The sequence below is a fragment of the Rhyacophila brunnea genome, unplaced genomic scaffold (genome assembly GCF_057557595.1).
Source record: "Rhyacophila brunnea isolate RB1 unplaced genomic scaffold, BYU_Rbru_1.0 scaffold_13, whole genome shotgun sequence".
NCBI classification, from domain to species: domain Eukaryota; kingdom Metazoa; phylum Arthropoda; class Insecta; order Trichoptera; family Rhyacophilidae; genus Rhyacophila; species Rhyacophila brunnea.
Genome location: NW_028232785.1, coordinates 15,237,254 through 15,252,459, shown reverse-complemented (window position 1 = coordinate 15,252,459; position 15,206 = coordinate 15,237,254). Strand labels below are relative to the sequence as shown.

Genomic DNA, 15,206 nt, shown 5'->3' with positions numbered 1-15,206 from the left:
AAAATTTACAGAAACTTGCATTTTAAAAAAATGTGTAAGTATATAAATTACCTAACATTGTTTTTTCAAGTATAGAGAGCGAAAAATAATAGAAGAATTTTACTATCCAAAATCATGTTTGGTTGTCATAACATTTTTGTATTATTTAATTGTTGTAGGATATTGTGTTGGTAGGTAGTTATATAATTTATTACAATATAATATTATCATTCACTCACATACGCTCTGTCATTGGCTGTGCATTGAGTGCATTTATGTACTGCCACCTTAATTTTTCTCTGTAGGTACTTACGATATTGTTAAAGCATACATAAGACCATCATGTTGGTTTTAAAGCAAATCTGATAATTATTATTATAAAATTCTCGCCTACTATGCGAAGATATAAATTTGTGTTTGTTCTTTTCGGTAGGTACTGTTTTTATACTACCTATTTCTATGTTTGTTAAAATGTCGTGTTCTGAAGGTCCTAATTTATAATTTGTAAAGTTCACTACAACAATTAAAGAATAAATTTGAATTGAAAAAAAAATTGGTTGAAACACCGTTAAAAGTACATTATTCGCTATTGACTCTGAAGTCCCTTGAGATGTTGATCGTATTTTTTGCCTTGTGTTCTTCTGTGCTGGCCCCTTTTTACCCCCTTTTCTTCTCGATAATTCTCCTCTCTGGTTGTTCATCTTGTTTTACCGGCTGGCAGGACTGACGCTTGTATCGTGGCGTGCCTTGTCTTTGGTTATTCAATTTATTATTATTCAAAAACAATATTATTTGGCGGCCCCGTCTTTCGTTGAGTTGGGACTCAACGATGAATTACGCCCCTACGATCATTCATCGCAAACGATTCATCTAATGGAGCGTACGATCGCCGGACTCCAAAAGCTGCAAAGTTCCAGATCTTAAGGCAAATGCATTGCACTGGTCAGATATGTCGCTTCTCCAAATAAGGCGGAGGTTAGGATTGGAGATGATTATTACGGCTTTGCAGGGGTTTTCCGATGTTCCGTCGGCCTGATATATTGTTAAATTATGGGGAGATGTTACTCTGCCCGTATTTCCGACGTAAGGCTCTTGAAGAAGTTTTATATCATAGTATTTGGCCTGAGCTATTATGTGGTCCATTGCTGAGCGGCATCGCTGAAGATTTTGTTGAAGAAAAATATTTTTTTTGTCTGCCTTATTCCTAGAAGTTTGATTTTTCCTTTGGTCTGATGTCCATTGGTCGACTGTTGCTATTTGGCTATGACCGATATTGGCGTGTACTAATTTTATTTTAGCAGCCATAATCAATTGAGTTGAGATTTTTTTAAATATGCTTCTTGTGCAGGGCATAGTTTTTCCCCTGTTTTGTGACTAGCGGGCTTCCCGTAGCGTGTACAAGTTGCGTGTACACAGCCCATGTTGTCGCAACGTAAGTCTCACGAAATCCGAACGATGCCCTTGCACTGTTCCACGATGCCTTCAGTCGACAGTGGGACTTCAAACTAGCCTGGATATTCCCGCCACCGAATCTAATTCCATAAGTTTTGGCACACCTGAACATGGCAAGGGGAAAATATTTACTGGTGGCCCCATGGTGGAAGAAGTGTTTTTGGAGCGCAGACCTACAGCAGAGATTACTGGAACCCCCTACTCGATCCCGCACTTGGATTCATTTCTAGTGGATACGGTGACAAACCATCCACCTCCACAAGTCCGGGACCTATCACTCCAGTTATGGATAATTTTGGGTGGGCAGAGTTAGTTTCTAGCTGGTCAGTAGAGGACAGATCACTTCTCACTTCCGGCTGGCGACCATCCACTTTGAAGACTTATAGACCTGCATAGGACAAATGGAAGACATGGTGCAGGGACAACACGATAAGCTATAATACCCCCGAACCAATTGAAGTGGCTAGATACCTGGGTCACTTATACAATAAGGAAGGTCTTTCATAAAACACTATTCTTGTACATAAATCAGCCATAACTACTTTTTGCAAACCTATGATCAGTAAAGACATCAGCAGTAACATAGTAGTGCGTCATATGTTAAAAGCCATATCCACCCGCAAGAATCGTGGACTACCTCAAGAAAACAACACCACTAGTATACAACCTGTATGAAGTTTCACGCAGAACAGCTATACTATTATTACTCGCATCGGGACGACGGGTTCATGACCTTACCCTACTCAACGTAGCGGATAATGGCCTAGTTGTTAATGGCGACCATATAATTCTATGGCCAGTGTTTGGTTCCAAGACGGACACATCAAGGCACCGCCAATCTGGATGGAAATTAAGCGCTTCCAGTTGCCAAAACATCGATCCAGTATTTTGGCTACGAAAACTTATCTGCGTTTCCAATGAGAGAAGAGAAGAGGGTGGTAATATTCCGGCATTATTTATCTCGTCACGAGGCCCCCCAAAACTGGCGACTCGAGCAGTCATTGGAAATTGGGTGAAGTCAGTACTCGCTGATGCAGGGGTACATGAATCACCAGGCAGTACTCGATCAGCAGTCGCCTCTCTATATTGGTTAGAGAACTACCCCATAGATGACATCCTGCAGAGAGGTAATTGGCGCCAAGAAGCTACGTTTAAAACATTTTACCAGAGACCGATAGACACACAGACTTTTACAGCGGGGGAACAAAATATGTTGACTTCTCTGTTCAGCCCGGTGCACTGAGCCTAAAAGCCAAGAGATGCTATACCTAATTCTCATGTTAGGTTCATCCACTTTATCTTGCAGGATCTATCTTGCTTTACCAGGTGATGACAGACAGATATCTCAAGGGACTTCAGAGTCAATAGCGAATAATGAAAGGAGTTTTACCTACCATTAAAACTCTTATTATTCTTGTTGACTCTGAAGTCCAGAGAACACCTACCTGGTTTCCTTGAGACATATCAAATTGAATAACCAAAGACAAAGCACTCCAAGATACAAGCGTCAGTCCTGCCAGCCGGTAAAACAAGATGAACAACCAGAGAGGAGAATAATCGAGAAGAAAAGGGGATAAAAAGGGGCCAGCACAGAGAGAACACAAGGCAAAAAATACCATCAACATCTCAAGGGGCTTCATAGTCAACAAGAATAATAAGAGTTTTAATGGTAGGTAAAACTCCTTTCATTTTTATTTTACTATTTTACTAAACATATTAATTAAATGACAGTGATGTTTTTTTTTTTCTTTATTTGGAAGCAATTGAGCTCTTCTCTGAATGGAAGGCTATTCTGCTTTACAATGGTTTACAAAAGTATACATACATTTTTTTTTAACGACAGGCATAAATAGTTACATTATTAATGATACAGAATTACATTTTTGTTACACTATACACTAGACATTTACGTTACATTTTTGGAGAAATTCATGTACAATTTTCATAACTGAAATATTTGGTTTTGCCAGGAACGAATTAATCGTAAAAGGAGGGTATAACCTGCATTTCCCCAACTTATTCAATAACACTTCTCTCTCCTGGTCATAGGCATCACATTGCCAGACAATGTGGTTAAGATCTTGAGTGGGATGTCCACACTGACACTGAGGGCTATCTACCACTTTAATTTTGTACAATGATTCGTTGAGACTGTGATGCCCTGTCCTGCTTCTAGCTATTGTCACTATTACATCTCGCTTTATTTTACAATGTTTACTAAACCAAGTTTTAGGAGATCTACTATAAAAGTTTTGATAGTAGTGTGTTCCCTTTTCTTTCCCAAGATTTTCTAAATATTTACCGTTATTTGACAGTGATGTTAATATATAATAATATGTACCTAATAAATTACAGTAGATTTAATATAATTATTCTGAATAAAGTTAAATCATTAGATAACCTAGCAATTAATAACTAGAATCGTCCTTCCCTTTAGTTTTTCTTTTTTTTTCATTATGTTTTAAGGACTGGCAGCATTATCATTTTGCAAATGGCAGTTTCATTTTGGACAAACCGTTATTCTTGTCACATGTTTAAGAATTTAATCCGTAAAATGGATATCAAAGAGGAACCCGATGATGGTGTATCTGAAGTAGAAGCACACCATTGGTTCGACGAACTCAAATTGCCTTCACACATCCCGGACAACTGCTGCACTAACGTGAAGCAAGAACAATCAGACAATGACGGTTGCATATTTGAGGTTAGTTTTTCAAGACAAGTCATTCCTAGGTACTATAAATTAGCCAAATTCGTAATAACCCGCAATAAAAATAAAAACTGTTTACAGACAGTTGTATTTAAATAAACATAAACACCCCATCCAACATTTTTAGGTATTTTGAGTTATGAAAGGGAACTAGTTCAAAATATTTTGCTAAAGAGAACCAAGTTAAGTTTGGTGTAGTTCCGTTATGACAATTCATTTCTTTTAACTTAATGATAAAGATAACACAAAATGAGTGACGAGGTGCGACATATTGTGATTATTACTGTGCTGCATGTTGCGTGATGTCGGGCGACACCTACCGTCTTTTTTCAAACTACAGATTGTAGCATAGCTAAGGAAAAATCAGTCGGATAGAGATACGGATAGAGCTACGGATAATATCCATACATCCCAAAGTAAACGTGTCGCAAAAATATACTATACCATTCCACCGTGAGGCCGTACTTCAATTATTGTTACAGGACCCAGCAACTAGAGCCTCTCTCAAGTCTGCTTCATATTAATGAATTATACGGGAGTTTTAAACAATAACATCCGAAAAGACTCAAGTAAACTTAAGTTCAACATTTGTAGTGTCTTGTTACAGAATACAGATGGTAGCAGCAATCGTCAGTTTACTGTTAAACGTAATGCCAAGATCCCTTACAAATGATATTTGCGAGAGAACTCTGCTATGTATCGAATATTGGTAAAACAATACCTTTGAGGTTTTAGTATACGATAAAATATTTTATTTATCAATTTTCATTGCATTTAAATATATATTACCTATTTAATAAATAATTATTGTACTATGAGTGAATATAAAATTGTTTTGGCTATAAATTTGAATTGGTTGTGGTTTATCTTGGATACTGGCGATCATACTGTAATTAACGCGGAGTTTCTATGTAATTAATACAAGCGATGAAAAAATATCTGCACACAATTTAATCACAATAGATTGTATATTCCGTCGATACATATTTATAATATCGATCTTATTTCGTTGTAGATTTCTACCCAGCTATGTGTCACTGAGTGTCCCAATACGGATGGCAGCCGACAACCCACAACTGATGTAAACCAAGATAATGTGATAGAGTATTCAGAAATAACTATAGATGAACAAAATATAAAAGAGGAAATCTCCGCAGCCAATGCTCCGAAGGTGGCTGCAATGGTGTTGAGAAGAGTTGTGCATTATCCGCGAAATTTTATATGCAATATCTGTAATGCAGTCTTAGAATCCTCTAGTATTTTAAGAAGACACATAACTATTCACAGTGAAATTCATGTAAATAGTGAAACCCATGACCGTTCCCATTTGAAAAGCGTTGGAACATATAGAAAAACAGACACCAGCGATAAAGTATTTAGATGCAATTTATGTTCTTATACATGCTCACATGCACGTTATCTGAAAAGACACAACATCTCACATACTGTTGATAAACCATATAAATGCAATGTGTGTTCTTATACATGCTCACATGCAGGCAACCTGAGAAGACACAAAATGTCGCATACTGGTGGAGAACCATATAAATGCAATGTATGTTCTTATACATGCTCACGATCAGACCACCTGAAAAGACACAACATCTCACATACTGGTGAAAAACCATATAAATGCAATGTATGTTTTTATACATGCAGACAATCACAACACCTGAAAAGACACAAAATGACACATACTGGTGAAAAACCATATAAATGCAATATATGTTCTTATACATGCAGACAATCACAACACCTGAAATCACACAAAAGGACACATACTGCTGAAAAACCATATAAATGCAATGTGTGTTCATATAAATGCGCTCGCGCAGAATACTTGAAAAAACACAAAATAACACATTAGGACGAAAAGCCATATAAATGCGATATTTGTACTTATACTTGCAAACAGTCACGAACCCGATTAAATCACACAAAATGTCACTTATGACAGACGATTCTTGTAAATAAAACTCAAATCAACAAAATCGGCCATCTTCTTTATGCTATCGCAATGTCCAAACCATAAATATTGAAATGATAAAATAAATCGCTTGAATAGTAACTTATAAAGTGTTCAAAACATAGACCTGCTATGTAAGAATGTCGCAACTTGGCATGGAAAGGTGCATGTCAGGCATAATGTCACCTGCAAATTTACTTGCAAAAATTTCCTTCTAAATTAAACATTTTAAATTCAAATCTTTCGAAATATGGCGTACGATTTCTGAGCATATTATAATATTTAAATTAATCAATAGTCCTTCAGAATGCTTAAAGTTATTATTGTTAAGCATTAAATTTAACACACGCAGATTCAATATTTTTATTCATACGTCTTTTCACTTTTACATAATCAAACAGATAAAGCCAATTCAGGATACTTTTGTCTTGTGGCATCACTCTTCATAACTATGAATCATTATAGAGATCGAAAACTATTTTGTTTTCTTGCCTCTTTTACTAAATTGAGTTGCTCAAAAATCTACTACTCATTATAACTGGACGTCTTAAAGTATTAGATACCTAAGTGTTTTTCTCTTTGATTGATTTGTAATGGCTCTCCATTATATTTCAGAACTATGTTTATTGTTTGATTTCTAAATAATGCTCTCCGGGTTCGCTTATTGTAAGGACCATCACTTATTCTTGTATCGAATTACGATTATTATACTCTTTTGTGATTGACGAACAAATATCCAAATGCCGTGACATTACGTGGTAGTACGCAATGTGATAGAGATGTCGCCAACCAGATTAAATAATAATTTGCTGGACATGTTGCTCGGTGAGTGGACAACTGATGGGTAAATCCTGTCATATCGGTAGTGTTTTTCATAGGTCTCTAAATGACCACAAAGACACTTAAACCTACTGGATAGACGAACTAATAATGTTTGATAGACAGCGATGATCGATACTGAGAAGAGTGAAAGGAGCTATGATAAGCCTTCATCTACCAGTGGATCGACGCCAGTTGTTGATAATGATATCAAGTCAGTCCTTTTATAGCACACGATATTTTATAAACATAAATAATAAAAGAAAAATAAATTCATTTTTATTAGATTATACTGCAAAATAGTGTGCCTTGCAAATTGATGTGTGGTTCATTTCCATGAATATATTATGTAGTGTAATTATTGTAATATCTACCATAGGCGGCTCTCGTGAAGCAGTGAGTAAAGCGCTTGCCTTCCAACCAAGATTTCTGGGTTAGATTCCCGGTCAGGACACAATATTTATCTGTTTTTTTTGAAAGATTTTTTGATTGTTCAAAATTACTAACAACCATCTTGTACAAAAAGCAAGAACATGGTTATTAATAATTCAAAAAAACAAAATATCTACCATAGATAGATTAGCGTATTTTATAAATGGTTTAAGCATATCATTTTACAGATTTATTAGTCATTATAAAAATGTGTGCTTTATCTAAATTTGTTCAAGTAGCTTTTTCCTCCTCTTTAATGGTATATATTAATTATGTTCTATGTTTTACTTGAATTTTTTTCATCTTAAATATGCGACGTCGAGAATCGTACAGCAATGCATCATTATAGTCGTGATTGTTTCAAACACTGGATATGTAAAAAACTTCAAAATGTTCAACCATTTGCAAATAGTAATTATTAACCTATCTGTAGAAAATTACAAATGGACGTCTGATATGGTGAACAAACACCTGTTGGCCATTAATGTTTCGAAGTGTGAAGGTGGGTGTATATAATCTAAAACCCCACTATTGTGTAGGTATATTAATAAGATTCCTTTCTTCCCGCATATTATAATTTATGTTTATGTATAACATATTGTGTAAAAAATAAAATACTTGTAAGAATGTAAAAATTGTTCATAAATAAATTAACTTGTGGTTACGCTCGTGAATTTATGATTTTTTCATTCACACCTCCCCCATAGAACGAAATCAAGACGAGTACTTTGCATCAATTTTATATGTAGCTGTCAGTATGTCAGTGATCAAATATCTATTTTTAATGTATCAAATTATTCGACCGCAATAATAATTTCTCAGCGACTCGTATAATGGTTAACAAGTTTACTGTTAAGCTGGATCAGCAGATTGATTGGCGATATGAAATACGGTATCGCAATGGAAAATTAGTCTAATAATCTTTTCCCATAGTATCATATTATATTATGACTGTAATAATAAATAAAATTCATAAGCTAATTATTTTAGTATTTAAACCGTTGAGTCGTTCAATAAAATTATTTAAGGGATTATAATGTTTACGTATTACTTTTGACTGTATAAATTACGAATATTGATTTATCAAAATGTCACTCGAATCTAATTACCTGGCTCGTAACTATCTCAGTAGATAATATTATGTACCTACTGTCATTGTATTTATACTATTGTACCGATCGTTACGCTGCAAATAAAACTCGTTCCTGCATACATATTTGACTAATCTTCTTCATCATTATCCTCAACACCATAACCCACATATCGAACACCACAGTGGTGACACCAACAGATAGTTACCAAATGTCTATGATTACAGCGGCCCTCGTAGTGCAGTGCATAATGCCTGGACTTACATCCGGGGTTTCCAAGTCCGACCGCGGTGACGTCACAATACATTTATGTGATTTTCTCAAAACTTGGTTGTCCGTGACTCGTTTATATTACTGATAATTTAAGGCAGGTAGGTACTGATAAAGAAAGGGAAACTAGATATCTAATTGTTAAAGGTTTTATTTCGATGTTTTGATTCATTGTTAGCAGAGGAACCTATATTTTGTTATTAGTCATCTTACTGACTGGAATGACTGGTAAACTTTAAGAATTGAATAATAACAACTGTAATGTTGGGTAATGTGACGTGTGAAACTAGCAAGTGACTAAGATTCCTGATGATCAAAAGGAGTAGGGGTGTGAGATAAGTACTACTTCACCCTGTCTCACCCGACCATATGGATAAGCACAAGTTCGCGCTTTTTCCTTTGGTCCATTGCCAACACTCGCAATGCCAGATCTGAGATAAAGGCGTATCAATATTAGTAGGTAATTGCTCGATCTCGACGGTCGAGAAAAATTCGCTGTTTGAATAGGTACACCACTCAACCTGGGGCAAAGCATTTAGGTGATAAACTAGTAAGTAAAGTAGTTGTAAAATTATGAATTGAATAATAACAACTGTAAAGTTGGGTGATGTGACCGTATAAAACAAGCAAGTAACTAAGATTCCTGATGAGCAAAAGGAGTAAGGCTCTGAGATAAGTACTACTTTATCCTGTCTCACCCCACCACATGAGTAGGTAAGCACGAGTTCACGCTTTTTCCTTTGGCCCATCGCCAACACAAGATCTGAGATAAAGGCGTATCAATATTAGTAAATGCTCGATCTAGATGTTAAAAAATAATTCGCTGTTTGAATACACCACTCAACCAGCGGCCGAGTATTTAGATGATAAACTAGTAAGTAAAGTAAAAATGAGAAAGAACCTACTTTGAAGATGATAATATTATATACCAAGAGCAAAGTTAAACTACTTGTAAGAGTGTGTGTATTTAGAGAAGTATTTATTAGCCATAAATATCAGATCCGAAAGGTTGGAATTATTAGATCAGTTATTTAATAGGTACAGAAATTAATAAACACTTACAATGACAAATTCACAGTCTTAAAATATAGAATCAAATCAAAGAAGAAATCTTTTATATCGATCTTTTGACATGCGATTATTCATTTTTATAACTTAAATGTAAGAATGAACATTGTTTATGTTATTAGAATGTACTAATTAAGTCTTCTTGTAAACTTTATTAACAAACTGTAATAATTTGAGAGGAGAGACGATGATCCATACAACTTGTCACCTCTCTCTTTCTAGGCGAATCTATTCGATTCTCGCCTCACGAGATGCGTTGTGTGAAGAACTAAGAAGGTCGAAATTTAATATCCTATTTCCGATTATTCTAGCTTTCTTAAAAGTATTCAATTTACTATCTATTAATTAATTCTACCTTATGCATCCATTTTCTGGGCAAATCATTACGTATTTGCTGACAACCACGTATTTTTTTTCTTGCAAGAAAGAGATGGGAGGGTTTTCTCTCTTTGGCAAAGCCCCCTCTCAAGGTACCGGACCTCTATTAAAGAGTGTAATCTCTTTAATCAAATTAGATCCGTCCAAGCGATATTCTCCGGAGGACGTGCGAGGCCTTTGGTCTGGTTCGCACTCTTCGTTAACCTATTCAAATCTAATACGCACGCCGAGTATAGTTCTCAGCGGAGAACCCGCTCGCGCTACGCTGACGTCATACGTACATGACGTCACTCCTATAGTATAGCGAAATTCGTGCTAAATTTTATAAACGTCAGTTCTAAACGAACTCTAAATAAATACACGTGTAACCTTCAAATCAAATTAAATACCTACCTCTCAAATTAAATAGTGTTTTTATTAATTATAAATATGTGCTAAATTAATTAAGATTTTATATAAACAATTAAATAAATAAATATTAGGTTTTCTAATCTTAATTCATTACCTGAATACGTAACCAGTAGACTATACGTATACAAGAAAACATTTATTATAAATAAATTAGTTCTTATAAATAAATTAAATATAATCATCATCAATTTTATACCAAAAATATCAACCTTGTGACCTTGACCTCTTTAAAGGATTGTGCCATAGACAATAAAATATAAATATTTTAAAACGAGTTTTTATTAATGAAGTGTCTGTACTGAAGCACCGTCAATGAGTGCATCCACCTCCTACTCCAAATCCTCAATGGATGAAACCCCTCACACGAGACTGAGCTAGTCAAATATCAGGGACCACCAATCGGTGGATACTTCTGAGGGACTGATAACATCCTCCTTCTCATCACGAGGCTTGTTATCAACCGTTGGTGGTAACACCCCTGAAGGGGGAGTGACAAAGGCCTAGAGTCCGGACAACCTTGTGTAGTTGTTTCTCTTCGGACCGCAATTTGTATTTAGTTTTCACTTTTTTTTATAAATTCACAAACATAATTAATAAATAACAAGCAGGTAACAGATTATTTTTCGTTTTAATGGCAGAATGTTTCGATTAGTTTTACCCAATTGTATATTAAAGTAAAAGTATTATAATGAAAACCAATTAAAATAGAAAAATAAATTATTATAGACACTAGTGACTAATAATATTTAAAGGGATATACATTTAAAATATTCCCACATACACTTTTAAAACATCTTCATTGCTAGTAGTTGCGTTATAAAATGTTATAAGTAAGGATGGCTAAGTTGTTTTCAGTTGTGATCGATGTAACAAATTAATAGCAAACAACACTATACCTTTTTATGTAACAACAAACTGAACTGTTATGGTTTTCCACTCGAATGTCTTAATTTATGCCTTTTAAGATAACTGAGCGTCGTACATTTATACATGCATACCTCGCATTGATGTGGTTTGTCACTAGTATGTGTCATTTTATGTTTATTAAGATTACTTATTTGCAGAAATCTTTTAAAACACACATCGCATTGATGTGGTTTTTCGCCAGTATGTGTCATTTTATGTTTTTTGAGATCACTCATTTGCAGAAATCTTTTTAAGCATACATCGCATTGATGTGGTTTTTCACCAGTGTGTGTCATTTTATGTGTTTTGAGATGACCATTTTGCCGAAATCTTTTAAAACACACATCGCATTGATGTGGTTTTTCGCCAGTATGTGTCATTTTATGTTTTTTGAGAATACAATTTTGCTGAAAAAATTTAAAACACACATCGCATTGAAGTAGTTTTTCGCTAGTATGTGTTATTTTGTGTGATTTAAGATTATTAATTCGCTGAAAACTTTTAAAACATACATCGCATTGATGTAGTTTTTCACCAATATGTACCTTCTGAATACAACGCTTCGATATTTTATATGATTGATCATTGCATTCACCATGTTTTTCGCCAGTATGCGTATCATATGACTCAATCTGCTTAGACTTCATGCACGAAATGAAGTGACTATTTAGATGATTTACAGATCCAAACACTCCACAACAGTCTTTGCAAATAAAGTTACGCGGAAAATATGTAAATCTTCTCAACATAATTCGAACTTCCTTTTGCACGTATATAATATTCTGAACATTCTTTTTGACATTTTGTTCATATATTGTCATCTTTGAATGCTGTTTCGTCATATCTTTGACGTCAGTGAATGCGTGTGCTATTTTATTGTTGACCAGGTTATTGTCAACTGTATCTTTTCTGACGATGTCCAGTGGTTTACTGTTACGTACTGTGAAATACTGCTGGGTAGAGATCTATAAAAAACAGAGTTGGTATGTTCAAATTAATCATATTTCAAATAAATAAATTATGATTGTGTCCCCTAATATCGGATTGATAATATATGTACTATTTGGTTTGATGTTTATTTGTTTTAAAATATTAAAAAGTGTGTAAAAATTATTAAAAGATGACGTGTTACTATGAAAATTTAAAGTTTTATCGAGCTTAAAACTAAATTTTATAATTGAACGTACCTACCTGATCTATTTGATGAGAGCAGCCAGGTCGAGGATTCTCATTATTATTTTGGTTGATTGCGTTGTCAACAAATTCTTCTTTGATGACGATTACCTCATTATCGTTCTCAGACTTTATATTGATCAGATCGTTTTCAAGCTTCTGCAAATAACATAATTATTAATGTCATAATATAATAAATAATATAAAATTCACGCAAGACATGAATTTTGCGCCAATTCGAGGGTAGTTTATCACATGTATGTAATGCGGCGGTTAATTGTTACAAGAAGTTAATCGTCTGTATCTCGAATACCTACCTCATTATAAAAATATGATAAAGTAGGTACCCTAGATAGCTGCCGATAGCAACCTTGTGTATAAATAGATGTGCTCATTTATAAAATGTTCAAAACAGTTATGCTTTTGCGAATATTGGTGTCCTTCAGATTTTTATCCGTTGTCGAATCATGGACCCTGAGGGCAAGGGAGATGTGGTATTGGCGCTGAACGCTTCATGTTTCTTGGACGAAGCACAGAATGAAGCAGTCGATTATCCAAATACTACAGATAAGCTAACAGCTCTCCACAATATGGCTAAACCGTCTTCAGGTTATATGGACATACTGTTCGGTGCGGATCGCATAACCTGGAGGCTAGTGGTTTTGGGTAGTTTCCAGAGAAGGTAAAGGAGAGAACAGGGTCGGTGCGCTGGAGCGATCAAGTGGATGAGCTTACTGTGGACAGCCTTCACACCTGAGATAGGAGAGGACCGAGATGGATGGAAAATCTTGGTCGCTCAGAAGAGAAGCTCAATGAGAGAAGATATGTTTAAAGTTGGTTCAATCAGCTGTTGGGCCCGTCGGGCCGTCCGAAATGGTAGCCACAATGGCCATCTTATGGCGTAATGGCGTCTTATTGCGAACGTGAACACCTCTTCACATAGTTTCTTTGGCTGTAATGTTTTCACTTTGTATCTTATTTATATCATTAAATTTATTCTTTTCTGTCAAAGCTCACTTGGGTATCTGCTTCTGAGACATCCCGGGCGTCAACAACTGCTGATGCTTTACATCCAAACGTAACGTAGGGTCTCGCGATACGCTCGATTAAGACAGAGTGTAGTGCGGGGCGTGTTAGTTTGGAGGGACGGTTGTGTTGTCACTCAGATGACAACAGAATTTAAATGTGGTCACGATCTTCAGCCATGAGGTAACGACCAGGAGAAAGAGGGACACACACATACACAGTTGTGTAGAATTTACAATCGCATTTTTAATTTTAAAGTCGATTTCATCAACTTGGTCAACGGTGCATTTGTATAAATAATTCAATCATATGAAACAAAAGAATAGTTGATAATGAGTCGGTAGTACTGTTGTACAGGTATGTTATTACCTGGAATTAACATTACAGCTAAGAACGACAATCACATTTTTTTTAAATTTTCTTATCAAACGTATTATATAAACATTTTATCAGCTTTTGTCAAAAACTAACCTCAAAACTGCAATAAGCATCGTCGAAATTCTCTTGTTTTAGATCAATATTGTCGTCAGGAAAGTTTGAACATTCAATTGGCACATCATAAAAGCGTTGTACTTCTGAATCGGATTTATCCTCGCTTGGTTCGCGCTTTATATCCATTGTTAGTTGGTTAATAATAATCAAATATTATCGAATAACTATCCAACTGTCATTATTACGAAATAACACGGCGTATAGCGTCTGAACACCGCCATCTTTAGATGAATATCATTATAAAGATAATCCTTTTCAGTCGGCAATGGTCTGAATTAACTGGAAAACATGACAGCACTTCCCACGTCACAAATTAAAATCAGTGATACCATCTTTAGGTCAGGTCGATTCTGTATAAAATATTGTACGCGTTGAAAATCTCTAGTAGGGACCTATCATCACTGTTGAAAATAGGGTTTTTGGTTTCTTCTAAAAATATAACCTAGAATTTGAGAAACCACTAGGCCCGGTTTTATTGAGACAAGCCTTCTGACCAAAAATGCCTTCTTATCAAAGTCAAGGGCTTTTTTCAACAATAGTTAACAAGAAGAATGTGGCCAGTGAGATAACAGCAAGGGAATACATGAAAAAGGGGTGAAAAGACCAGCACAAAAGACCACAAGGCGAAAAATTACGATCTACATCTATACATCATTAGTCAACAGGAATAATCGAAGGCTTATAACATCAAGGTCAAGGCCCTTTTTCACCTTTTCTGACCAAATTTTTTCTCGGCTTGCAAAATTTTCTTAATTACTTACCAACGAAATTATGGTACTTTGCACCAATTTTACCGGACGGAAATTACGAAATTTCAATCCTTTTAGCGTACCTACCTATCTTGTAATTATAATACAATTACATCTTATCTATGTTAAAAAAAACTGTAGGGGAAGGGAGGGATACTTGATCCCTTGGGAGAGTTGTTCACCCATCAAGAACTCGTAAATATGGGGAAATATTCTTTCAATATTGGCAACACTGGCTGCCCACCATTTACCATAGACATCAGAGTGTATTCAGAGCTGTCAAA

General features: G+C 35.3%; 1 long non-coding RNA gene across 1 annotated transcript; it reads right to left on the bottom strand.

The window, feature by feature from the left end:
- Positions 1-11,148: 11,148 nt before the first annotated feature.
- Positions 11,149-14,685, bottom strand: LOC147076625 (uncharacterized). The gene is made up of 3 exons (XR_015069710.1): positions 14,153-14,685; positions 12,674-12,814; positions 11,149-12,447 (listed from the first exon to the last, which is right to left on the bottom strand). It is a non-coding gene; the product is annotated as an uncharacterized LOC147076625 (long non-coding RNA).
- Between the last annotated feature and the right edge of the window lie 521 nt (positions 14,686-15,206).